Source organism: Pteropus medius, unplaced genomic scaffold, assembly GCF_902729225.1.
Source record: "Pteropus medius unplaced genomic scaffold, Ma_sr-lr_union100, whole genome shotgun sequence".
Taxonomy (NCBI): Eukaryota; Metazoa; Chordata; class Mammalia; order Chiroptera; family Pteropodidae; genus Pteropus; species Pteropus medius.
The window spans coordinates 2,348,698-2,374,480 of record NW_024355990.1 but is presented as its reverse complement, the minus strand read 5'-3'; the positions used below and the strand labels follow the sequence as shown (position 1 = coordinate 2,374,480).

At 64.0% G+C, this 25,783-nt stretch overlaps 1 protein-coding gene across 1 annotated transcript in view; it reads right to left on the bottom strand.

The window, feature by feature from the left end:
* The window catches only part of RBFOX3 (RNA binding fox-1 homolog 3), a 307,062-nt gene that overhangs the window by 102,820 nt on the left and 178,459 nt on the right, over positions 1-25,783 (bottom strand). Inside the window, exon 4 of the mRNA XM_039859861.1 lies at positions 1,253-1,290. The gene's annotated coding sequence lies outside the window, so the exon portion shown is untranslated. The remainder of the gene's footprint in view (positions 1-1,252; positions 1,291-25,783) is intronic.

Genomic DNA, 25,783 nt, shown 5'->3' with positions numbered 1-25,783 from the left:
TGGGGATGCCAGACCTCAGATGGCACACTCAGAACTCGCGCGGCTGAGCGTCCGTGTGAGGCCGTTAAAGAAACCGACGCCCGAACATCTGAGCCCGCACACTGCCGCGCCGCTCCTGAGGGCGCAGATGGCCTCGGCCCTACGAACACCTCCACCCGAGGGCACCTGCCTCTGAGGTGGGACACGGTTTACATGGAGGGCGTGTCGCCGGGCTACGTGTGAAGCCAGCTTTCCAGGGGCCAGGCTGCTAGGGCACGAGCGGACACCAACGCCGACTGTCCTTTGTCTCCACCATGGAGGACGCCACTGAACGCTGACAGAGACAGGACGGCCACTTTCTGGGGACCGCCGTGGATGCCTACAGCCACCCGAAGAGGTCCCGAGCGCCGCCTCACGTCCCCTCCCGATGGAAAGGCGGCGATCACCGCACAGCCCCCTGCGGGGACCGGCTGCCAGGACGGAGCCCCCTGGGCAGGTCGCGCTCTGTCCGGTCAGCACCCACCCTGGGCCCAGGGGCCTCGCGACAACAGTACAGAAATCACCAAACGGAACTTCCAGCCCCTGCACCCCGAGGCCCCGGTGGAAATCACCGCCACCTGTGCGCGTGCAGCCTGAGACCCGGGAGCCCACGGCGAGGGCGGGGGGAGCCCGCAGGGGGCCCGGGCTACAAACGCTTTCTAATTATGTTCACAGCTAACGTACGCCGCTTCTATAATAAGTTTCCACGGGTGACGGAGGGGTGGCTGCGAGGAACACGCGGGCCAAAGGCGCAGGTCAGGCGCGTCCAGCCCATCGCCGGCCCCGGGAGGGTCAGCCTGGGGACCGAGCACATTTCCACAGCCCCCTCCCGAGGACACCAGGCCCTGGCGGGGAGTCGCACGGCCAGGAACAGTGAGCCGGGCCGCGCTGGGCTCCGAAGGCCTGGCAGCCCGAGGGTCGTGCGCCTGTGCACGGAGTGCCTGGCGGGGCCGGGGTGCAGAGGGGGGGCCTGGGGCAGAAGGAGGGAAGGGACCAGGAAGGACGCTGCCGCTCCGGCCATAACCACACCCCTGAACCCCCAGCCCCCTCTGGCCCCGACCTCCGAGAGAGGTGTCTGTAGGTGCGAAACCAGCCAACCCTCCCCTCCACGGCCTCTCCCCCAAGAACTGGGACCCCCCAGGAACCCTACATTCATTGTCAGCAGCTCCCAAGATGTTCAACATGCTCACATCTGTCAAAAACTATTCAGGAAAAAAAGAAAAAGTCTTTATACCTTTTATTCAGCCAATTTTCCCCGAGGCGCTGTGGGCTCTAAGAAAAGAGAGAGAGAGAGGACAGTGTTACAATCTCACATCTGGCTGCCGCTGCTATTAGCTCGCTGACAGGCAGGTCTGAGGGGCGGGGGGCTCCTCTCCCGGGGAGGCCGGGAAACCCCGTGCTGTCTGTCCCCCGAGCTGGCTGGGAGTCTATGTTTTATTCAACGGGCAGAGACGGAGGGAAACAGAACACCCGGGCCTGCCACCAGATTTCCAAAGTCATTTCCTCTGTGACGCTGGGGTGTTCCTTTGCCTTGTCTTGTCCCTCTGCCCCAAACTCTGAGGAAGCCCCTCCCTCTTCTTCCTGCCTGGTTTTGAGGTTACCCCCTGATGGGGGGGCTTTGCAGAGGCGTCTGATCCCAAACTGGGTTCCCCTGCCACCCTGCACAACTCGTTGCCTCCTTCCCAGGTGTCACTGTGAGTGGGGTCACTGTGTACACCTAACATGGGACACCTGCACAGCTGCTGTCCCTTACAGAGTAAGAAAGCCCAGCCCCCCAGTGCAGGATCTGTCAGCTCCGGGGGCCCCGCCAGCCTGCCAGGGACCAGAGAGCAAGGCGCCGCCCGAAGTCACAGGGGACGGGGACCCCACACATGCCCAGATCCCCAATCCCGCCCTTTTCTTATAGGGCACTTAGCACATTAGGAGGGAGGGAGGGAGGGAGGGTGCGTGTGTGCTGCAGGGGAATGTGCTTTTTCTGGACTTAAATTTTCCTTATTTGTGTTACTAACGCTTCGAAATTTCATGCGTACGCGTCTGGCACACCGTTCCATTGCGGAAAAATACACACAACAGATAATTCACCATTTTGGCCATTTTTTCAGGGCACGGTTCAGTGGCATTAAGTGCGTTCACACTGTCGTGTACCCGCCGCCACCATCTGATTCTAGAACTTTTTCAGCACCCTGAAAGGAAACCGCCTACTCATCGGTCACCCCATTCCCCGTTTCCCCCCGAGTGTGTGTGTGTGTGTGTGCGTGTGTGTTATTTGTTATTTTTAACTGAGCACAAACAGGATAAAAGCAAACGAAAACCTGGAATCGCAAGGCGGTCAGGCTGGGCCTTTCCCGACCACCAGCATCGTCGCCACCATGGAGGGCAGGTGGCCACCGTCACATGTCGTGCACACTGTCCGTGCCAGGCACCCGGGGACAGCTGCCCCCTTCAGCCCTCGCAACCCTGAGAGGCGGCACTGATCCGGTCAGCCCCCTTTTCCAGAGGAAAAGTCTGAGGCCGGTTGGTTGAGCCGGTGCAGCCGGGAACCGGGGCAGCTCCCGTGGCTCCGCGTCCCAGCTGCCCACAGGTGGGACGTGAGCGTCAAAATCCCCGGGAACTGCACGGGGCCCGCGGGGCAGGGTTTGTGCAAATCGCGACGGCCGCGTTCTGCAGGCACTGGCCCCCCACGTACGTACAAACACACACACACACACGCACACACGCACACACGCACCCCGCTGCCCCCAGCCACAGCGGGAGGGCAGAACTTGAACCCCACAATGGGGAGGCCCTCACGGGGCGCCCCCCGCCCCCACAGCCTCTGCGGGTCGGCGTTTTCCCTCCCCAGCAACGGCAGCGCACAGGGGGTGTCATGACGAAATGAGTCTGCCTCAGCCACCACCCGCCGCTGAGCTGGGGTTTTCTCATATTGCTGACTTTTTTCTTGGTTTCGTTTCTTAAAGTGAGTTTTCCTCCTAATCCAACTCAATTTCATTCCATTTAATTCAATCCGTCCAGCCCCAGTGAGCACACGGCCAGACTGCAGGTGTAGGCTGGGCGGAGTCTGCGCGCTGCCCTGGTCCCCAGATTTGGGTGGCCATCCCCGCTTCCTGTCCCACGGCCCTCCGCCCGGCCCACCCCCAGATTCCCTCCAAGTGCTGGGAAGCTTCTGGCTTCGAAACTGCCACTCGGGCACATTAGGCACTGACCAGCGCTGACAAACACCCCCAGCCCCCCAGCCGCCCCCAATCCTGATCCCGAGTCGCTCCCAATGGTCCTTGATTCCCCTAAATGTTTCTCACGGTCACCGGTGTCCTTATTTGCTCAAAGCAAAATAATTCGGCGTGAACACGGGTACTCCGGCTCAGTCCGCACAGGGAGACACGGGGGCTGGGACCCACATCCGTCCCCAAAGAGCCTCTGGTTTTGAAGAGACCCAGGTCAGGAGGGCCTGTGAGCCCGATGACAGCACTGTTGGTGGTACTGGGCGTCCAGCCCACCTCCCAGTGCTCCGGGGGTCCGTCCGCCCTGCCCGGTCCCCTGCCAAGGACAGCATCCCCGGGGCGGTGAAGCCGCACCCATGGCAGGCTGGGAGAGAGGACTGTGGCCCTGCAGCCGCCACCGCCCCGGGAAGGGCCGGCCTGGGGCGCGCTGGACATCGGCCTCCCCTTCCTCCTCCATGTCCCCAGCGTGTCCCATCTTCCCACCCGCTCCCCATCCCCGCTGCCCGTCTCGGGGAGGGAGGAGAGAAGCACCCGGGCTCCTGCTGTCCGCCCTGCTACTGACATCACGGTCTCTCCTGGGTCAGGAACCAGGGAGCCGCCCCTCGGCCTGCTCACAAACACCGCCCTCACTGCCACGGGATTATCAATGGCACCGGTTTCTGCCTCCACGCCCAGGCTCGGGGGGTGGGGGAGCATGGCTCGTAGGCCTGGGGTGCTGACCTCCCCGAGTGCATGGGGAGACCCTTCAGCAAAGACCAAGCACAGCGAGACGCACTTACAAAGCCTGGAGGGTCTGCACCTGGCCTCCACGCCGGGTCTGCTCAGCGACACACCTGCAAACCGCCCGTGGGCCTCGTGGGCAGGACTCACCCACCTCCACTCGCTGGGGCGGGAACTCCCCCACCAGACTGTGACCCCCAGGGGCAGAGGCCAGGACTTAGAGGCCCTTTGTCCCCAGAGCCCGGCTCACAGCCGATGCAGATGGGGGCAGTGGATGTCTGCTGAGTGAACGAGCCATGCCTTGGGGGATCGGAACCCGACTGTTTTGAAGAGTGGGCTCGGGTCCTTCTAGAGTGGTATCTGCCTCAGGGACCCCGTCACCCGTGCAGACCCTTCCCCGAGGGCTCCCGCTGCTCAGTCCTCCGGCCGCCTCAGCCCCGCCTGCCCACACCTCGCCTCGTCCCCTCCAATGCCGGGCACCTCCTGGACTTCTCTCCATGACTCAAGGGCATGTGTTCTGTCCTCACTCAACTCCGCCCGAGTGACAGAGGTCTCCTCTTTGACCCTGTTTTCTCCTGTCCAGAAAACACCTTGCTCACCCTTGGGACGAAGAGAACTCGCGTCTATCAGTAAAGCCCATTTTGACCATGGATCCTGCAAACAGCGATTTTGCCGGAAAACACTCCCCTAACATCGTCGCCCAGGCCACTCCCTCTCACCGGGGGCTCTTCATCTGCGTCACACGTGGAGCCCTGGAGACCTGCCTGTCGGCCGCTAAGTGGCCGGACTCCGTGATGGAACAGGAAGGACGGACTGGCTGTCGCTCCTCCCGGCAGTCGATTTTCTGTCGGTCACGACCTCGCTCTTGATGAGCATCTATCGGGCACCAGACCCTGAACACGCATTACGAACCTCGAGTCAGGCCCATGAGGCAGGCGTTACGACCCCCGGGTTCCAGGCGAGAAAAGGGTGCTCAGTTCTTCGTCCTGTCTGTCTCACTCTGAGTCCGCGCACCCTGCACTTCTGGGGAGTTTGGAGCACCCGTGGGCCTTCTTAGCTTCGCTGGCAAATTAACCGAGTCGGCACCAGGCGCTTCTGTCCCAGGAGGAGAGGGCGCCCGTCCTCGCCGTGGGGTGTGGGAGACGGAATGCCCGTGACGCCGGAGCCATCGCAGCTGGATGCAGCCGGGGTGTCCGCGGCTGGGGGACGGAGTCCTCCTGAGAAAGCACAGGGGCCGGGTCTGCTCGGTGGCCGTAACGCAGGGCTCCGGAGGCTGCGACACCCAAGATCAAGGTGCTGGCGGACTCGGGTCCTGGGGCGAGAGGTCTCCCTGGCTTCCGCTGTCTTCACGCGGTGGGGAGAGCGAGCTCGCACGCCTCCTCTTACAAGGACACGAATCCCGTCACGGGGGCCCCTCGTGACCTCATCGAACCCTAGTCACCTCCCACAGGCCCCACGCCCAGACGCTGTCACGGGGGGGGGGCGGGGGCACCGACCTACGGCCTCGGGGGGCACGGCCTGCGGCCCACGGCGGTCCCCGTCCTTCACGCTGCCCTCCGCGTCTTCCTTCGTTTCTCCCAGCGTGAGCGACGATGCTGGGCTCGTGTTTACGACATGAGGTTTATTTGGCGGCTCACAAGCTGCTGCAGTGCAGACGCCAGGGCCAGGAAGGCTCTTGGGGGCCCCTGCGCACGCCGGCCACGCTGCCTGTCAGGGTGCCCCCCGCCCCGCCCGTGAAGGCCATGTGGGGGGCACGCGGGCGGCTTTGAAGAGCCCGCCTGTCCCCCGCGGCTCGTGCTGTGTCCCCTCGGGTTCAGGACGAGGCCCACGTTGTGAGCTCTGAGTGAGGGGAGCTGCAGGCGAAGGGCATGAGTTCATGAATAAAAAATTCACCGTGGGGGCTTAGACACGGCCCGCGGTGGGGATCGTCCCAGCAGAGCCGCTGCGATGCAAAGGGCGTTCTCCCTTCTTCTGGAAAGGAATTCACCTCCAGAGAGGAGACGGGAGGGGAGGGGGCCGTCCCGGGTGAGCGGAGTCCACTGAGAGGGTCCCCGTACGACTCGGAGGACGACGAGACGACGCACTGGGCAGAGGCCCCGTGAAGACGGGGCAGAGGCGGGAGAGACGCCACCATGAGCCCAGCAGTGCCTCGGCCACCACGCGCTGGAGGCGGTGAGAAGGACCCACGCCTGGAGCCATCCGAGGCGGCGTGGCCCCGCGTCACCCCCCAGCGTGTCACTGCAGCCCAGGACGCGGACACACCGGCTTCTCCAAACCCTCAGCGTGACAGCGGCGTCTGCCCCGCCCTTGCCTGTAGCCCTTGTCCTGGCCTTGTGCTGGCCGGTCCCCAGGCCATGGCGGCCTCTGCCCCCTGCTCAGTGATGACCACGACTCACCGCTGACGACGCCATGCCTGTCACGGCCCCCCACCCCCGAGCTGATCTTACTAACGCAATCGGGGGAGGTGGGGGAGGGGCGCGTCTCCGTGAACAGGACACTTCATGCCGCAGGGTGTCACACAAGTGGACCCTGAGACACTTTCAGGGTGACGGGCCCCAGGAAGCTCGTTGTTCCCTGGAGGGATATTTTGAATCCACTTTTTAATTCATTTCGGGTTTTTCATTTTTGTTTGTTTGAAATTTTTTAGTGTGGTAGAATATACATAACATAAAACCTCCAGTTTTAACCATTTTCAGGTGCACAGCTCAGTGGCATCAGGCACGATCACTTGGCTGTGCGGCCGTCACCACGGCCGTCTCCAGGACCCTCACCTTCCCAGCTGACTGCGCCCCCGCCAAACACTCGCTCCCCATCCCCACCCCACCCCTGGCGGCTCTGCCCCACTTTCCACCCGTGTGGACGTGACTGCAGGGCCCTCACGTGAGGGGGACAGAGTATCTGTCCTTCTGTGACTGGCTTGTCATAACGTCCTCCAGCTTCGTCTCCACGGCCGCGGGTGTCGGAATTTCCTTATTTTTTAAGGCCGGATAACATTCCACGGACCGACCACATTTGCTTCTCCGTTCATCTGTGGGACATTTGGGTTTTAAGTCCCTTTTTAAGACAATGAGAACCCTACGCTTGGCCGAGTTTCCCATTTTGCTCTGGCCGCCAGCAAGCTCAGGGGACCAGACGGCGGCTCGCCCGCTGCCGTGTGTCGAAGCCCCCGACGCCTGCCCTTTCTGTTCCCCGATCCCGACTTCGATCGGTCCGTACGCTTCTGTCTCATTTTCTGTGGTGCTGGGAGTGGGTGCAGATGGTCCGGAACGCGGTGGGGACACCCGCCGAACCCCACGTGCAGGCCCGTCCTCACGCCGCACCAGGCCGTGTCCCCCCCGAAGAGAGCTCTCGACCTCACGACTCCCGTGTCGACGTCCCTTCCCTCATGCCTTCAACAAACACTGCGTCCAGGAGTGGGGGGACGCAGCGACGCCGTCCGGCCCCCACACAGCGCCCGGACTCAGGGACGCGAACCCCTCTGACTGCCCGGCGTCCTGGTCACTTTCGCTGGCGTCTGAGGTGCTGAGGAGGCTGCTCTCTCTCCTGCAAACCGCAGGGCGGGGGCGGGGGGGCCCCGCCGAGCCATCCCCACGGGGCCGGGGCTGCCCGCCACGTTCTGCTCAACACTCGGCTGAAACGGAGCTGGCGGCGGTGCCCGGGCGGCCGGCCAGCCTCCCCTTGGCTGCGGCCTCTTGGCTCGTGCCCCTTCTGTTTCTTTAAAAGCCGGAGGCTCTTGAGTGTGGAGACTCGGCCCAGGCTGAGTTCAAAGCCACAGCTGGATGCGTCTCCTCGGCGGTTCAGACCTCAAGGCCCATCCCACGTCCCCCGTAGGGCGCCCCTTGAAGCCTAGAGACGACTGCCGCTCCCCGGGCACGGAGGTCCCGGCAGAGGACGCGGCCCCTCGGCAGGCAGAAGCGGTGGGTGGCACTGCCCTCCCGTGGGGGTGGGGAGGGGGCGGGGCCGGCGGGGAGCGGAGACAGCGCCCAGGGCCGAGGGCGCCGTGCCACCCGCACACCCTCCGTGTGCTAGCTGCTTCGATGAGCATGTGTGTCTCGCTATCAATAATTCAGACCCGCCCTTTCTCCTGTGGGAAATGGGCAAAATCTCATTTCCCGAGAAAATCCCCTAAGAAACCAACCTGTTCATTCTTCTAAGGTTTTCAGAAATCTGTCCCCATCGACCACCTTACAAAATAAAGGTGGATAGCGGGCTGAGAGGGCTGGGGCTGGGGGCCAGGGACGCTGTCTGCATGGCCCCCAGGATGTGGGGGGGGCGGCCCCTCCCCCACTGGCTTCTGTAAAGGGGGAGACACACAGGGAACAGAACGGGGCTGTTGAAATTTGTGCGACTACTGGAAAATCACTCGTAGAAGGAGAGAAACGCCACGCAGAGGTCGTCTCGGGAAGAGTAGGGGACGGGGCGTCTGCAGCTTCCCGGCCCCTCCCTCGGGGGGCGGCAGAGCCTGGACGTGGAGCCACAGGCTGGGCCCGCCTGGCATGGCTGTTTCCCCCTCGGTGAGTTACTGAGCCTCCCGTGCCTCAGTTTACCCGCCTGTAAAGCGGGGTGATAACCGTACCTTCTGCTTGGGGCCCCGTGGGGATTAAAGCTTGGGCCTCGGCAGGACACCTGCCCGTTACTGGGGGAGGGTCTCAGTGGTCAGTGCTGCAAGGGTGGGGAATGAACCTCCAAATGTGACCTAGAGTGATGCTTGGTGACCTGAGTCTGCGCCGTGCTCCCTGCGGGCCAGAGAGCCCTCTGCACAAGGCCCCCCGCAAGCCCGACGGACGGGCGCTTTGTCCCCAGTGCAGGTGGGGACGCTGAGGCTCCTCGAGGTGGCGCTCCTACAGTGGCTGGTGGCCTTCCGTGGCAGAGGTACTGCGTCACTTTCTTTGGAGAAAGAGGCTAGATGTGCAGAGCGAGTCAGCGTCTGGCCGCAGCGAGCAGCAGGGCTCACTCCGCAGACCTTGACCGGTCTCGGTGCTCTGCAGGCGGGCGGGCAGCCTGGGGACCGTGCCTGCCGTCGTCCTCTGCGGGGGGACAACCCCTGCCCGCCGGGTCCTAATTCTGAGCTGGGACCTGTCACAGCAGGCAGGGGAGGGGTTTTCCTGCCAGCACAGCCCTGGTCAGCAACGTCATACGCCCCCCGCTTCCTGCCGCTGACAAACGAGTCCCGAGACCTGTAAGTCCGCAGGCCCTGGAAGCCCACGTCTGGAAGCGCCAGGAAGTGGGACTTGGCACGGTCACGGCCGCCTGCTGGAGCACCCCAAGTGAGGTGTGTTTAGGTCCCCAAAGCCACCGTTTGTGCTTGGGCGGCGGATCTGGGTGGCAGGTGCTGAGCTGGGAACAAAGTCGGAGCCCAGCCTTCTCCTGTCCCTCTCTGCTCAGCCTCTGCCACATCACCGTGCCCCTGGCATCTGGGGCCTCACTGGCCCTCAGGGACTCCCTTCCCAGGGATGGCCAATTCCCAGACAGCAGACCACTCCCCAGGGAGCCCGCCCTTCACATGCAAACCAACCAACCCAGAGGACCCCCCTGCCCCACCATGGCTCTCCCACTCCCAGACCGGGATTCCCCGTCCTGAACACCCAGGGCCCGGAGCCACTGCAGCCCACCCGAAGCCTGCTCGCCCTGCTTCAACCGTCCGTCCACGGCTGGCCCGTGTCTTCCTCCTGACTGACCTCCCCGCCCCCGGCCCTGTTGCCTCGCTGGCTCGCTTCTGCAGAACTAAGCTGTCGTGTGACAGACCCCCCCAGCCGACGCGACAGTCATTTCCACGTCTGTGCCCCTTACCAAAGCTAATTAAAACAAACCCTGGTCCCCGACACCTGCCGCTTCCCGCCCTCGCTGCCCCAGCTCATCCCCCCTCGAGGCCTTGCCTCTGACAGGGGGCGCCTGTTTCAAGGGTGACACGGGGCAGAGCGAGTTAGAGCCCGGTGCGGCTTGGAGGCTGCTGGCTCAACCCTCCAGAGCCACCGCGAAAAGCCCGTTACCGCTCAGGATTAGCTTTCGGGATTAACACAGCTCTGCTCACGCCAACTCCAGAGTCTTCTAGAGCCGGCTGCGGCAGCAGAGTGAGCAAGGACCTCTACCGCACCCGCGCCCCAGCGAGCGTCCTGGGGCAGACCCGCACTGGCAGGCGGCTGGTTTGCGGACTGCGACAAACACGGACAGGTCGGCTTATTTAATAAGGGATCGCGCCGTCTCCCGCGTACCCCGCGAGCCTGTGTCGAGACGGAAAACATGACAAGTCGTGAACGTGCTCACGCTTACCTTCCCGAGGCCCTGAGGCTGATGGCTGGGACCCCAAATAACAAAAACAAAAACGGCTTTTGTCATAGGAGGGGTCCCTAACAAGGACAGTTAAGCCAGCAGATCGCGGGCACAGGCAGGCCTGTCGGCAAGAACACATTGGTGTCCGCGGCTGGTCAATGCTGGAGGACAATTAGCTCCACGGGTAAGCGGATAAGCGTGCCGGGTCAGGGGTCATGCACCCCCCTACCCCGCCCCGCTTGGAGGGCAGAGTTGACGTGCCACAGGAAAGGGTCCCCGGCGCGGCTCCCTGGTGGCACCCCGGTCCCGTCTGCCCCTCCTCCCTAGCGCACTCCTGGACGGGCTTCTCTGTGCCTCGGCCTGTCCACCATCCGTCCTCCAAGAATGCTCCGCTGCGGCTGCCAGCCCAGGACCTCCAGGCCCTTGTGGGCACTGCCCCCTGGTCACCGCGCCGGGGCCACTGCCAGCTCAGTGCATGGGACAGAGACTGCGGACAGAGGCTGGGGACAGAGGCTGCGGACAGAGGCTGGGGACAGAGGCCGCGGACAGAGGCCGCGGACAGAGGCTGGGGACAGGCTACGGACAGAGGCTGGGGACAGGCTGGGGACCGCCCCTCCTGGAAACTCCCGGCCCCCGCTCTTCCTAGTGCCGCCGCTGGCCCCAGCGCTGAAGCAGGAACCGAGTCAGCGCCTCGGGCCATGCTCGCTGCCCCCGCCTCGTCCCCATGTCCTACTCCAATTGCTCCAGTGGCTTCTACCTTTTCTCCCACCTCAGCAGCTTTTCACTTGTGTCTCACCAGCCACGAGCCACCTGGGCTCAGTGCCAGGCTCCCTGGCCCTCCCACCCTTTAGGTTCTCCCAGGCGGCCCCGGGAGCACGTGCCGGGCGAGCCCGACTGCGCCTCCCGCGGGGTCAGGCCCGCTCAGCGGCCGACTCAACCCCGCGTCCTCACCCGGGGGTCTCCTCCAGCCCGACGTGTCCAAGGCTCAGGGTCTCCTCCCGGAAACCCGGTCCCCCCTCAGTAAATGGGGCCATCGCCCATCCCAGTGAGCAGGGCACCTGGGGCCACCCTGACCCTGACCCTGACCCCCTCCCTTCACGCGCCTTCATCTGCCTCTGCAGTCTGTCCACGTCTCTGCCTCCACGCCACGTGCCACTGCCCTGGCACAGGGGCCACCGCTTCCCGCCCCGGCTCCCGCGTGGTCTCCTGCACCCGGTCCGGCGCCTCCAGAGGGCGGCAGCGCCTCCCAAGGAGTGAGAAGGGAGAGCCGTGAGGTCGGCAGAACAATGCCCCTCCACTGGGGTGTCCTCGTCCCCAGGCCGTGGCCGGGTTAGGGTACGTGGCAGAGGAGTAAGTCTGCAGATGCAGCGAGGGTGCTGACCAGTGGACCTTGAGTAGGGAGAGCGTCCTGGACTCTGCAGGTGGCCCAGGGTCATCGCGCGCTCCTTGGACGTGGACAAGGGAGGCAGGAGAGGAGGGCAGAGTGACCCGACGTGCTGTGAGACAGGCCTGCCCCTGACCGCTGCTGGCCTTGAAGGAGGGGAAGGGCCGGGGCCGAGGAAGGGGGCGCCTCTGGTCCCTGGACCCAGCAGGGTGCTCCCGCGGGAAGGAAGGTGGGCTAGGGACACCGGGCACCCCTCGGACGGCTGGCCCACACACGGTACGGCCATGCACCTGCACTGCTTGCCGTCACCGAGTCTGTCACCACCACACGCGCCTCAGGGAAGAGGCCCCAGGATCACAGAACCCAGCCTGTCGCTACTTCTGGCCAACCTCTCACCCCCCAGAGAGGAGGCAAGCGCCCACCTCTCTCCACCACGGAGGGGGGACCGAAGCTCTCAAAACCTCACAGCCTCCGACCCGCCCCAGGGTCCCTCCCGGAGGGGAAAGGGGTGTTCCAGGCTCCCCCGGCCCCGTCCCCAGTCCCCGGAGCACCAGCCTGCAGGAGCCCACCCGAGCCTTCTCCCATGGTGGCCCGTTCTCCTTGGAGCCAGGGCTCAGCTGCCTTCTGAGCGGGCTCTGCCTCCGGGACAAGAGCCTCAGACTGCTGATGGCTTGGGGTGCTGTGGGGACAGGGAGGCCTGGAAAACAAAGCCTGGACAGGCCCAGGTAGGACCTTGGAAGGTGACGTCCTGTCTCCTCCTGATGGGATACCCAGGGTTTCCCAGAGGGGGTAAAGCCAGAGGCAGCCAACCTCTCCCTTCCCTAAGCACCCCCACATCCCACCCCCACGCCAGTCGGAGCTGGGGAAAACCTCAGATTAATTTAACTTTTAATTACATTCACTTAACGAGATTATCCAGCTGAGGTTAGGAAAAAGGCTGCCTCCCAGATGAAGAAAGTCTTCTCTTCATCTATTTATATCCAGTATATATACATATCCAGAAGCGAATATTTCTTTACGGACCATTAAAGATTTAATGTTTAATTTATAGCCACTTTCTCTGGCGGGGTGTCCAGGCACAATGTCAACATTTTTAATTAAATGAAATTTCTTTTTATCACAAAGAAAGAGATATATTTTAGAAGCCGCACCTGAACCGGTCGGCAGCAGCATCGACTTGCGGCCTGGGAGCGGGGAGCGGCGGGTAGTGGGGGGGGCGTCGCTGATGGGAAAAATGCCGGCAGAGGGGACCCCTCTGGAGGTGCAGGTCACAGGCGGGCAGTTTGCGTCCAGCTGGGGAGGCAGCCGCGGCCGTGAAGGCCCAGCCGCATAGTAGGTGTTTGCTGAGCACCTACTATGTGCCAGCCACAGTCCTAGATGACACTCGCACACCTTTAACTACACCACCTTAGGGGGGGTGGGGTTATACGGCTCAGAGAGGGTGAGCGCCCTGCACGAGGCCACACGGCAGAAGTGAACGGCTGAGAAGCCGAGGTGCAAGTCCGGCCGGATTCCAAAACCCAAGCTCTGCCCTCGCCCACGAAGCCGAGGACGGGCCGGCGAAGGAGCCTCGTCCCCACTGCGTGCCAGGGCCTCCTCCAGGCCATCGGAGACTAAAGTGGCCTGGACGTTGGGGCCTGTGCCCAGGGGATTCGGCAGGGCAGGTCGCGGTTGGCTGCCGAACATCCAGGCCCCGTAAGCTCCCAGGGATGATTTGGCGAATTCTGAGGTTCATGAGGTTCACGAGGGACCGTGACCTCCCAGGAGGGCCTCAGGGGTCCCGTGTGGGCTCCTTACGTGGACAGGGCCAGGATGCTCGGATGTGCTGGACGGACGGCCCAGGTGATGGACACTGCGTGTCACCACGGGCCAGACTCTGGGGAAGTGGTTGGGCTTGCTGGTGACATGGTGGTGGGGTGAAACCTGTCCCTGGGCCACACCAGTCCTTGCTGCAGCTCCAGGCAGGGTCTGGGTGAGACCTGTGCACCCCCAGTAGGGACTGTAGGCCAGGCCCAAGGGCAGATGGCCTCTACGGGGGGCTGAGAGTGGACCCTGCCGACGCCCCTGCCCCACGTGCTGTGCCCGCCTGGCCCTCCCCTCCTCAGCTGACCCTCTGACAGCTGGCCTCTTGCCCGGTCTTTCCTGCGAGTCCCCTCCAGCCTGTCCGGCCAGGTGTGGTCACGTGTGCACATGTGCTGGGAGTGGGGACAGAGCAGCCCACGAGGGGGGTCTGGGGTGAGGGCGCTGCAGACCCACGAGTTGAGGCCCCGCCCAGCCAGCGGCCAGGCACTAACGACACCATGCGTGAGGCTTGGGCACTCTAGCATCTGTCCTGGCCGGGTGGTCAAAGCGGCAACCTTGCAGGGCACAGCCCACCTCCCCTTCCTCACCAGCTGTACTCGGCGGCAAGGCCACGTCGATCTGCACCAAGGGTGGAAACTGGAGGCAGCCGGAAGCCGAGGCCGGCGTGAGCCAGCGGCCTCTAACGGGGCTCTTCACCGTCCCCTGCCGACCGCACCTCCCGGGGAAGACTCGCGAAGGTGCTGAGTCAGCATCTGCCAGCCGCCAGCGCTCGGCTTGGCCTCCGACCTGCTGGGTTCCCTCCCCGGGGCACAAGGGGTGGAGGCCAGCGTCCTGGGGACAGTGCTGACGCCGGGGCTGACACTGAGTCCAAGCCCGGCCTTAGCCACGGCTCCTGCAGCCTCTGCTCACCAGAGTCAAGGGCAAGCTCAGCTGCCATCCTAGCTGCCCCCCACCCCGCCGGCTCTTCCAGCCGGGATGACCGAGGCCCTGTCCCCCTGCAAAGTCCTGGTGAGGACCCTCCAGGAATCTGGGGAACGGCCTTCCAGGGCCGTGAGCTTCCGTGGTCCGGGGAAAGGGGCTTGGCAGTCTCCGTCCCCTGGGGTGCTCCCTCGCCCCCCTCAAGCATTATTAGCTGTTGAGGTCAGAGACTAGCGAGCTCCCCTTTCCTGCGGGGGGGGAGCCAGGCGCGGTCTCTGGAGCCTCTGTTCCCATAAACTGACCCCTCATCCCTCATGTGAATCCACTTTAATTACTAAGCTAAATAACAAGAAGGAAATATTAAAATTAAAAAAAAAAAACCTACACAAAGCGAGTTTGCTTGTGCCGGCCACCGGCTCCCAGAGCCAAGGCACCGAGCGGAGATGGCACCATGCCACTCACTAAAAGCATGAGTGTCACTAAATCAATAATTCATTTACTTTAATGAGATAAGTACTTTGAAAACTAATTGCAAACCTGCTCCATTTACTCCGACCCGTTACAGCCCTTAATGTAAATCGCAGAGCCACCGCCGTGAGAAGGGGCAAGTCTTCAGGACGAAGCCACCATGTCATCTTTCCCCGTCTTCTAAGAAAGAGAAAAGTTCTCATGGGGTGCGGGAGAATGTGGGGGACCCGTGCACTCATCACTCCACCTGTCTAGCCAGCAGCGAGGAGGTGGGGCGCCCTCGACGCCAGCCCGTGAGCCCGAGGGGTGACCTGCCTCCTCCTTCTGAGACGAGAGTCACTGGGAAACCGGAACGCAGCCACGCGCCCTGTCACCGACACGGGACGCCAGGGAGTGACCGGTCAGGGCCTCCTGAGACCGCCAGTCCAAGTGTGAGCCCTGGCCAGCGGGCTGACGCCCGGCTACCTTGAACTTGGCCAGGTGGACCAGGCTGGCATAGGCCACCTGCCGGCGAGAGCGAGGGCTGCTGCTCCCCGCCACGTAGCAGCACCGGTAGCCCAGGGACCCCGCGTTCCCAGCCCTGAGCCGGAGCGAAGCTGCTCTTTCCCGGTGGCTGTGCTGCCTTCGCGATTTGAGCTGAGTCGTTGCTCAAGACCAGAAATGTCAATGCTCTGCCTTGTCAGGTCTGCTGCGGTGGACGTGCAGAGGGCAGGGCGGCCAGCACCCAAGGCCGCTCTCCTGCGGCTGCACCTCCCGCCCGCAACGCTGAAGGATCCCGCACTGGGCGGCGGCACCGCCTGACCCCGTGGACTCCACCCCCGGGAGCAGCGCTGCCCCGGGGTCGAGGGGGATCGGGAGGGGTGGGCACGGTGCCACTCCTGAGCGGAACCCGGCCCAGCACCCGTGCAGGTGGATGCTCCGGGTACCCAGCCCCCAGGGTCCAGGGCAGCTGCCCACAACACAGGGACGACTGGATGGGGACGTCACAGTGGCTGGCGGAGGCGGTCATCGCCTAGGAAGAGCTGCTGCTACCTCTCTGCAGACCGGACCCAGCCTCATGGGGGGGGCGCGTGCTGGGAGGGGGCACTGCAGGGTGGGACGTGTCAGCACGCAGACATGGTTCCTTGATTGATGGGCATGCCGAGCACCCTGAGAGCAGAGTGGGAGGAGCCACATGGCCCTGGGCGCCCCGGGGACGAGTGACGCTGGCCAGGACGGTCTGGGTACGCCAGCCACAGACGTGCATTAGGAAGCCGGCTCGGGTGCCTCTGCACCCGTCAGTCTGGGCTTGCCAGCCCCCTCTGTGGGTGCAGCTTCCCCAAGCTGGGGCCACGGGTCAGCGGGGCAGGTGGCCTAAGTGGCCACAGGCTTTGGAAGGGACAGCAAAGCTTCTGAGCCAGGCAGCCTTGGGGCCAGCCCACAAGGCTCTGGCCCATGGCTGCCAGCTCGAAGGAGCTCATTAGGGGAGGGAGGCTGCCAGCCGTGCCAGTGGCCGCTGGAGGTGGTGACAGAGCCAGCGGGACTATCCCCAACCTCAGCCCTTTGGCTGAATTGTGGGTGTCAGAAGCCGGGAGACCTGAGCAGGCGAGACGGACCTTCGCCCTCCCTGTCCCTGCCAGCACCGGGGAGGGGGGCTCATCCTGAGGAGCAGAGATGCCCACGTGAGGTCTCTGGCCAGAGTGGACACCAGGGGCTCAAACCGAGGCCCCGACACGTCGGGTGGCACAGCCCTGGACGAGCATCCTGGCCACACCTGCCCACCCCCCACCACGACACAGCCAGGTGGGCTCGGCCCCCGCGCCCTCCCAGTGGGCCTGTGTGTCACCCTACTTTACGGATGAGGAAACTGAGGCTCAAACGTTAAGCCGTCTGTGAGTATGAGGCAGAGGCGGGGGGCGGTGCTGTCTCTCCCCGGTGGCAAAGGGTCCATGGGAGGCGTGGGAAGTCGGAGCCTGTGCACGGCAGAGCAGTGTGGCCCCCCAGGTCTCCCCGACAGTGAGAGCTCTGCGCCTTGCCCACACACTGGCTACCTCGTTTGGTCACCGGATGAGGGTTTGCGGGGTGAGATTCAGGCGGGAAGCCCCTCTGTCCAGTGTGAATGCCTCTTTGCAACCACCCCTTTGCCCAGTCAGTCCCGGAGTCCAGCTCCTCCGCTGAGGCTCGGCGTCTCACTGAGGCCCAGTGTGCCGGGGGCCCTGTACCCCCATGGTGGATCGGCCCAGTCCAAGGCCTCAGTCCCCACCTGCTCTGCTCTGTAGATGGAACCCCCACTCCGCCCCGAGTGCCTCAGACGCCATGGAGCGAGGTCCTTGGGACGGAAGACGGCCCCGGCAACAGCACCCGTGGTGGGAGCTAAACAGAGCCAGAGGGACCCACAGGCCACCTCCAGGAGCGAGAGGTCAGCTGTAGCCAGGCCTGAGACCCTGCCTCTGAGGGGACCGCCGCCTGCCAAGGCCAAGGCCAGCCCCTGGAGGTGGGTCCTCTGTCCAGAGAGGCCTGGTCACGCGGGGCCTGCGGCCAAGGACACAGCCAAGCCGGAGCCAGCTTGTCAGGCGCCTGGCCCGAGGGCTGTCCAACGTCCCTTCACGGAGAAGATGAGCAGTGGCCGGTGGGGAGGAAAATCCAGGGAAGATGCGAGACGGGTCCGTCCACATCACGGATTCGTGCTCAGACTAAACCTCAAGCCACACGCCCGACCCTGGCCGCGAGGCTCCGCCTGCTCCGCGCTGTCCACCACGCTGTTCGCCGCCAGACCTGACCACCCGCCTGCTTCCCGCACGCGTGGCTCTGGCCTCCAGCCCTCCAGCACCACCCAGGGCCTCTGCACCTGCTCCGGCCGTCCCTCACTTCCCCTAGGTCTTTGCTCAAATATCTTTTCTCGTTGGGATTGAAATCACGACCTGCACCCCCACACCGCCCACACCCCGCTCCATGGCACCCTGCTCCGGCGGGCACCCTTCCTCAGACTGTCCACCTCTCCCGCATGACGCACGCTCCATGAGGGGCTCTTACCTGTTTTGCTCACTGGCATGGACACTTACGTGTCTCTAGAGCCCAGCCAAGGCCTGGCTGGGAGCTGACTCCCCACAAACGTCTGCGTGAATGAAGGAGGAGTGAGCGCCCCCCTCCTTCTTCCCTTCCAGTGCCGATCCCGACACCCAGCAGGGGTGCCCTGAGGAGCAGAGAGCAGGATGCAGGGGGGAGGTGTCAGCTCCCAGACCTCCCAGGACTGCCCTCAGCTCTCCCTAACCAAGCACGAGACTCCCCGGGAAACGGATTTGACCCGGCAGGTCTGGGGGCGCTGCCGGAACAGGCCCACAGCCCGGTCTGTGCTCAGACACCGGCAGGCAGGGCGGATTCCCTCCGGGTCCAGGCTGTCCCCTCCCGGCCCCCACAGAGGTCTCCGTGTGCAGCCAGGAGCAGGGCCACCCACGTGGCTGCCCTCCTCATAAAGAGCCTCAGAGTGGGGCGCCCGTTTCCTGGGGCGTCCGCCTCCGCCTCCCCCATCAGGGTCCCGCTTTCTGCTGGGGCGGGGAGGGGCGCAGAGCGACTGCAGGGGTCCCTGGCTTGTTTTCGTTGGGACTGGGGGAGGCACAGGCACAAGAGCACGGCCGTGTCCACACGCACCGCTGGGGACCTCGGGCCATTCGGAGCATGCGCAGGCTCCACGTGCCCTCCACGGCGGATGTCTGTGGGCCGCACCGAAACCACAGTGGCCGCTTCGCAACGGCTCCTCGGGGGTCACGGCTCTGCAGGCGTTTCATGGAGACGCAACAGCCAGGCCGTGCCCGGAGCACGCACCTCTGAGCCCCAGCCCCGCCACGGGCTCCCCGGCTCCACCAGGGGCCAAGCCGCCCACTGGACTGCGGCTGCGGGCGGGAGGCCGGAAAGGAAGGGTGGCTGGGGCTGGCCTGGAAGCCAGCCATGACCCCGCACAGCCGGACGCCCCCACCCAGCGACGCGGCTCCCACTGGCTCCTTGACCCGGAGTGTTCAAGGACATGCACGTTTCTCTCTGAGCTCCACCCACCCTGTCCCCTGAAGGAAAATCAATGGGAAGATCTCAATCAACCACACAGGGAAAACTGATCAGCGTCCTAAATTAGGTCGGAGCTCCGGCCTGTCCCTCAATTGTTGCTGTGTCCTTGAGGGGCCGAGCGCAGGCTGCGTGCGACAGACAGGGCTGTGGGCACCTCTCGGACCTGTTGGGAGGGCTGTGGGGAGCCACCCAGTGCCGCATCAGAGCCGCAGGTCCTGTCCCTGACCCCCTGTCCCCCCGCAGCCCACAGGGGCACAAGACAGGCCAGGCCAGGCTGGCACAGCATCGGAATTTCCTGCTGGATGGAACCTGTGCCACGTGCCCTCGGCCACCGGCGGGTGTGGCCCAGACAGGGCGACGTGCCTTCTAGACCCTTGGCCACGAAGCATCCGCCTGGCTGTCTTCTCTCCCTGTTCTGTTTTGGGGTCCTGGCTGCTAATGCTGGGCCGATGAGTCCCCTAGAAAAGGCCGGCAAGGGGGCCCGGGGGTGTCAGCCACCATGCCTGGAATGTGCCTTCGGTGGCTCCAGATGGCTGCACCTGGCTGAGCAGGCTCGGGGCCCTGAGCCCAGGCGGGGTGCTGCACCCAGGGCTGCTGCGGCACTCCAGGAGCTCAGTGAGCTCCCTCCGTCTCTGACTGGACGACGCGGGGGCTGACAACCTGCAGGGCTTCATCCCGCCCTGACCGCCGGCCTTGGCATGCGTTCAGCTCTGGAAGGCTCCAGGCTGGAGTGAGGGCTGCAGCGGAGAACTTTCCCGTGATTTCTTTCCCCCTCCTCCCTCCCGGCCCGGCATGCTGGGAGCTGGCCAGCACTTTTAAGGCGCACGCCCAGCAAACGCGGGTGTTTTACGGGAGCTTTGTGAATTCCACAGCTTTCTGAATTCACGTTGCTTGTCCAGAGCCCTGGAGAGGCGCGCGGATGTTCTGCTGACTCCTGCGTCTCTGACCCCTGGTCGTCTGGCCTGCCGCAGCAACATCCCGTGCGTGGCTGGCCGGAGACCTCGCACGCCTGCGGCGGCCGCGAACAGCTGCCAGGGGCGGAGGCTGCTCTGACCCATCTTGGGCCGCCCCTGCCTTCTCTCTAGGCCAGCCAGGCCAGACCCACCTGGGAGGCAGGCCGAAGACGCCAAGTGCCAGTACCGCATCCCTGCCCAGAACCCAAGGCCCAGGAGAACCGGACACCCCCGACCGCTGTCCACATTGCCAGGCCTGGAACGCAGCCCAGCACGCAGCAGAGCCCCGAATCTGCTGGATGAAAGAGTGCGCGCACACCGCAGTGGGCAAACTGGGTCCCCACAAAATATGCCCTAGAACCTGTGCATGCGACCTTACTGGGAGAAAGGGTCTTTGCAGACGTGATCAAATTAGGGATAGCGAAATGAGGCCTTCTCAACTTGGGGTGGGCCCTAAATCCAACAGCAAGTGTCTTTGTCAGGGGGGGATCTGGACACAGACACACCGGGAGGGGCCGTGGGAGGACGGGGCAGAGACTGCAGGGTCCCAGCCACAACCAGAGCGCCTGGGGCCACTGGGAGCTGGAGAAGCAGAAGAGGAGCCTCCCCTGGGGAGCAGAGGGCCTGCGCACACCCCGACTTCAGGCTTCTGGCCTCCGGACTGTGAGAGCATCGGTCTCTTGGTTTAAGCCCCCATGCTGTAGACAGTGTTATGGCAGCCACCGGACACTCACACACAAGCTCTGGTCTGGAGCTTAATCCTGGATTTAGGATTAAGGCGCCTTCTCCACGCGCCTTCCCCAGCTCGTCCACCGGGTTCTTCCTGCCCTGCTCCCCGGCCTCAGCACACACGGCCCCGGGCACAGGTCCTTGAGCTGGTCAGTTACATGTACCCTCCGGGACTGGGGGACCTACGCCCCCTTGGGCTTTCCTCCTGGCCGCTGGCCCCTTTGGAGGAAGCTGCCCATGAGGACAGATGTTCGAGGAAGTGCCAAGCCTTAACCACCCGGTTGTCACCGTCGCCCTAGGGGATCCTTGCCCTAGAGAAGGCAGATTCGCAGCAATAAGCGAGAACAGCACGGAACCCGTCCAGAGAAGTGGCCCCCGCAGCCAGGGGCCAGACGCGGGGAGCAAACGGCTCCCCAGAAGGAAAGTCCCTTCTCTGCAGAAGTGCTCCCTGCGGGGACATCCCAGCAGGAGTTTGCACAGCGGCCGCCCCCTGGGGAGCGGTGGCATCCTCCCCGAAGCCAGCTCTGGGGGTCGCAATTATCAGCTGGCTGTGGGCGGTGGTTCTGGGGAGCAGCTGGCCCCAGGACTCCAAGCCACTCACTTAACAAGGGCTTAACCTGCAGCGAGACGGCCCCTCCCTGAACATCTCTCACAACGGACTCATCAAAAGTGCTTTGAACACGCTGGTGAACTATGTCCCTGGGCTGCTGGGACGCCCGTCATTTTATTAACATTGGGAGAGCCGACGCCCTCGCAGATGTGCGGGGCGGTCCGACCTCGGCCCCCCGCCCCCCCAGGCACGCAGGCCTGCAGTTTCCAGGTCCCCAGGCTGCTGCTCGCGACTTTCCAATTTCCAGGAGGGCCTGCTCTCGGATTCCCTTTCAAGACCACCGGGGCGTTACCCTCTCACCCCAGGAGGGATGGCGCCCGTTCCAGAGACCTGCTGGGTGGGATCTCACAGGGACACCCACTTCCCCTGGGCCCACGGTGCACCTGACGCTCCAGGTGACTCAGAACTGGCTTGAGGTGGGCTTGAGCCGAGAAGGCGCCTGGCTCAGCGGCCAGATTGCTGAGGCAGCGGGGACCTCGATGGCTCTGTCACATGCACGCTGCACAGATCAGCGGGCACGGACACCCACGCCAGAGCGGCTCCTCCAGCGCGGCCGCTCGCCCACACCCGGCGGGGGCGGCCGTCTGCGCAAACTCCTGCTGGGATGTCCCCGCCCCCACTTCAGTGTGCGAAGTGCCCGGGGCAGAGCGGGGCAGGACACCCTGAGCACCGCTGCCTCAGCCTCCGTCCCCAGCCGGCACGGGAGCCGGACGCGCAGGCTGCCCTCTCCTCTCGAGGACATTCCAGCCCTTTAATGGACGTGTCTTTGCCATCCTGCTGTCCTCAGCTTTGGTGGCCTGCAGAGTCGGTGTCGCCCAGGTGGTTTCTGTGTTTTGGTGGCATGCTTCTGGTACTTTCCTGATGGGGCGTCATCTGCCATCATCGAGGAGGAAATCGTTTGGCTGTGTCTGTGTGACCTGCAGGGGGCACTACAGGGCTGGTTCCTGGCACGGAGTTTTTAGAACCCTTAGGATTTCCTGACTGGCAGGATCTTCTTGGTTATGCTAATGAGATGACTTAGGATGGCCCTTGGGTAGCTTCAGGATGGGGGCCGGTCACCAACCTGGTGATGAGAAGGTTAGAACACTGGACCAGCCCAGCTTCTGGAGGGGGCTGGAGCTCGGCTTCAATCAAGTGGCCAATGATTTAACTGCGCCTACAAAGTGAAGCCTGCGTAAAGCTCTGGACTCCGGGGCCTGGCTCAGCGTCCGGGTGGGTGAGTGCCCGGATGTGCCAGGACGGTGACAGCCCAGGTCCACCGGAAAAGGCTCTGGAAGCCCCAGCTCCCTTCTGGAGCCTGCCCTGTGTGCATCTTTTGTATTGTAACTTGTAACTGTACCTGTGAGACAGGCTATCGAGTCCTGGCATGAGGAGGTCATGGGAACTCCTGAACCTGAAGCCGGCTGGTGGGCAGACTGAGTGGCCTCCGAGACCTTCGAGTGGCGTCTGACGTCCAGTGCTCCCGGGGGGGCTGGCCCTCCAGGCGGCTAGTGCCAGAGCCACGTCGCAACCCACTCTGTGGGGTGGAAGCGGCCACCATGTCAGAGCTGGACGTCTCTGGACGTCTCTGGATCTGGGTCCCAGTCCCAGCTCTGTCCAGGGCGTTACGGTTGTTGGCAAGTCACCTGACCCCTGGGGCCGCATCGTCGCCCTTTCAAGCTAACAGGGCTGTGTGACCTCCAAGGGTCTCTGTGATTCTGAGCCGTGTGGCCCCGAGTCACCTGTCCCTCTGCCACTCTTTCTGGAGGAAGACGGCGGGGCTCGTGGTCTCGCTGTCTGGAACGGGAGCCCTGCGGAAGCTGAGAAAGGCCAGGTGTGGAAGCTGGGAGCGGCCGGCAGGTGAGGAGTGAGAAGCAGGAGGCCCCAGCCTGGCTTCCTGGGGCCCGGCTCCCGCCGTGTGCATTCCTGACATTCTTTCCACTGCTCGCCCCCCACTGCAGATGCGAGGGCACTGTCACCAACGCCCCGCCTCATGCGACTCCCCTTCACTCCAGGCCTGCCCTGGCATCCATTTCTGGCTCCCAGGTCTCGAAAAGCCAGTAAACGCACTTCCTGTCCGCACGTGACTTAGACAGATGAGCGCTCACAATCTCTACACCGGCCCCCACGCTGGGGTGCGGGCGCTCCGGGTCACGCTCAGCCCAGCCCCTGGCCGACCCCGTGTCACCTTCGCGGTGACCCCAGTGATCCTCAGCGCCTGGCCTCCCCTCCCATCCCCAGAAACTCCCCTTACGAGGAAGCTCCTCCTCGGACTACCGAGATTGGCTTCCTGACGATCTCCCCACTGGTCTGTGCTCTGCCCTCTGGACCACAAAGGTCAAGTTCAACCCTTTCCTTCCAGGCAGACCGCTGGCCTTCCATCCAGCTTGGGGCTGGCTGCCCTGCAGGGTCGGCAGCTGAGTCTGTCGTGTGCCGAGCTCCCCGCCGTAGCTTCCTGGCCAGCCCTTCGCTTTCATGAGGAAATGAAGCCAACCTGCCCCTTTGTGACCCCAACCATCAGGCTGTGCCCCACACCATGCGTCCTCCTCCTCAGTTCCCCACGCCCCACCGGGCACCGGGCCACACTCATGGCCTGGAGACCGGCCACTGTGATGACCCGTCCGACGGCCTCCCTCTCCACCATGTCCCCCCGGCTCCCCCAGCAGCCCCTGGGCCTGTCCCCATGTCACCCCGGCTCTCTGTCACCCTCTCTCCTCTTCCTAGCCACAGAGGACGCCAGTCTCCGACCTCATCAGGACAGCTTGTCCCTTGTCCCCTGCATTCCCCGCTGTCCCGCCTGTCCGCAGACCCTCCCTTGTCCAGCTCAGATGCTGCTCGGGTGGAGTGGAGCCCCGTCCCCAAATTCATGGCCACACAGGACCGCAGTGCGTGAGCGTGGTTGGAAACACGGTCTTTGCAATGTGATCCGTTACGACGAGGCCGCGCTGGACTGGGCTGTGAAGCCGACGACCGCTCGTTATAAGGAGGGGGCTGTGCACAGAGGTGCAGGCCGCAGACACTGAGTCGGACGAGGCAGAGACGATGACGCAGCTACAAGCCAATGGGCACCAAGGATGGCGGGCCACGCCAGGGACTGGAGGAGGCAGGAGGGACCCTCCCCCGGCAGGCGGAGGGAGCATGGCCCTGCCCACAGCTGACCCGACTTCTGGTCTCAGAACTGTGAGGATAAAACTTGTTTCAAGCCATGTTGTTTGTGGCCGTCTGTTACAGCAGCCACGGGAAACTCGTACAGACGCCTGATGCGATCTTCTAAGAGGTCACATTGTCCTTGACCCCTCAGCACACAGCAGGTGTTTAGCAAATGCTTGCCTTCCCCTGCCCGCCTCCGGACTGCTGACAGCTGTGGGAGAAAAATCGCCGGCCACCCAGGACTGCTGCCCTGCAACGCGCCTTCGCCCGGGCTCCGCGGGGACGGCTGGACACCTCCTCCGTTCGCCCCCGCCTCTGACGCCGGGCTTGCTGCGGACACCTCACCCCCCTACCGGGAGAAGCTGGGACCAGCTGCCGCAGGCCCCTCAGCCTCTCTCTCCTTGGGGGCAGGTGCTCAGGGCCCTTCCCTGCCCGGTCCGTCATTGTCCCTCTTCAGAATCGACACCCACTCTGTCCTTGTCATCAGGATTTAAGTGTTGGACGGGCTTCCATTATAAAGCAAGAACACAAAGCCAGCCCGGCAGGGTAACTCTCGCTCCCGCGCCCGCCAGAAACTTTCCCCCTCCCTGCGCCCCTCCATAGTCCGCTCCTGGGGACAGAGCCAGCCTGTCCCTTCCACACCACTGCGCCCGCTGCAGCCACTGGGCTGACCTGGTGAGCCTCTGTCTGAGGGGCCACTCCCTTCTTGCACCCCTCCTCCCTCTGGCCTCTAGGGGGCACCCTGCTCCCCCTCTGTCCTGGCGGTGGCTCGTCCTCCTCCCTCTGCCACCCGCTCCTGCTCCCCATACGCGGAGCTCCCCGGGAGCCGGCCACACGCGGACCCCTTCCAGGCAGTCTGCGCACCTCAGCTCTCTCCGGGGCTCAGAACCACGGCTGCACATGTGCTGCTCCTGTCCACTTGGGGTCCCCAGGAGCCCCCAAACTCCACGGCTGCCCTCACTGCCCCCACACCCAACCTCCACCTCGCCTCCTGGGTCCCGTCTCAGGAGCATAGGCCACTGCGTTACACCAGCAAACGGCGGCTCCCTCCTCCGTGCCCACCTCGGCTCTCCCCTCCTGCTGCTGCCTGCCAGGCCCTGCTGGGCCCCAGAAACTGTCCTGCCGACGGCCCTCCAGGTGGCCTGCTCTGGACCCTTCCGGCCTGTCCTGCCAGGGCCCAGGGGAAGCGCAAGTGCCCGGCTGGCCCCCTGCCCTCCTGGACACCCGCAGCCCGCCTGCCTCCGGGGCCGCCCCTCACCCCACACTGTCCGGCTCCACCCGCATCCCCCATGGCCCTGAGGCCCCAAGGGTCCCGTGCAGGGGCGGGGGCACGGCCGCTCACGCCGTACCCCGTACTGTAAATACAGACACAGCTATCACAATTTAGTTTAATATTTAATACGGTCGGGTTAATATGCGCCCCGACTCCATCAATAATCATTAGCTGAGGGTTCTAATTGTGCTGGTGGGATCTGACTCATGATTCATTTAAAAGCCAGAAGACAGTCCCACATCCGGCTCCCCG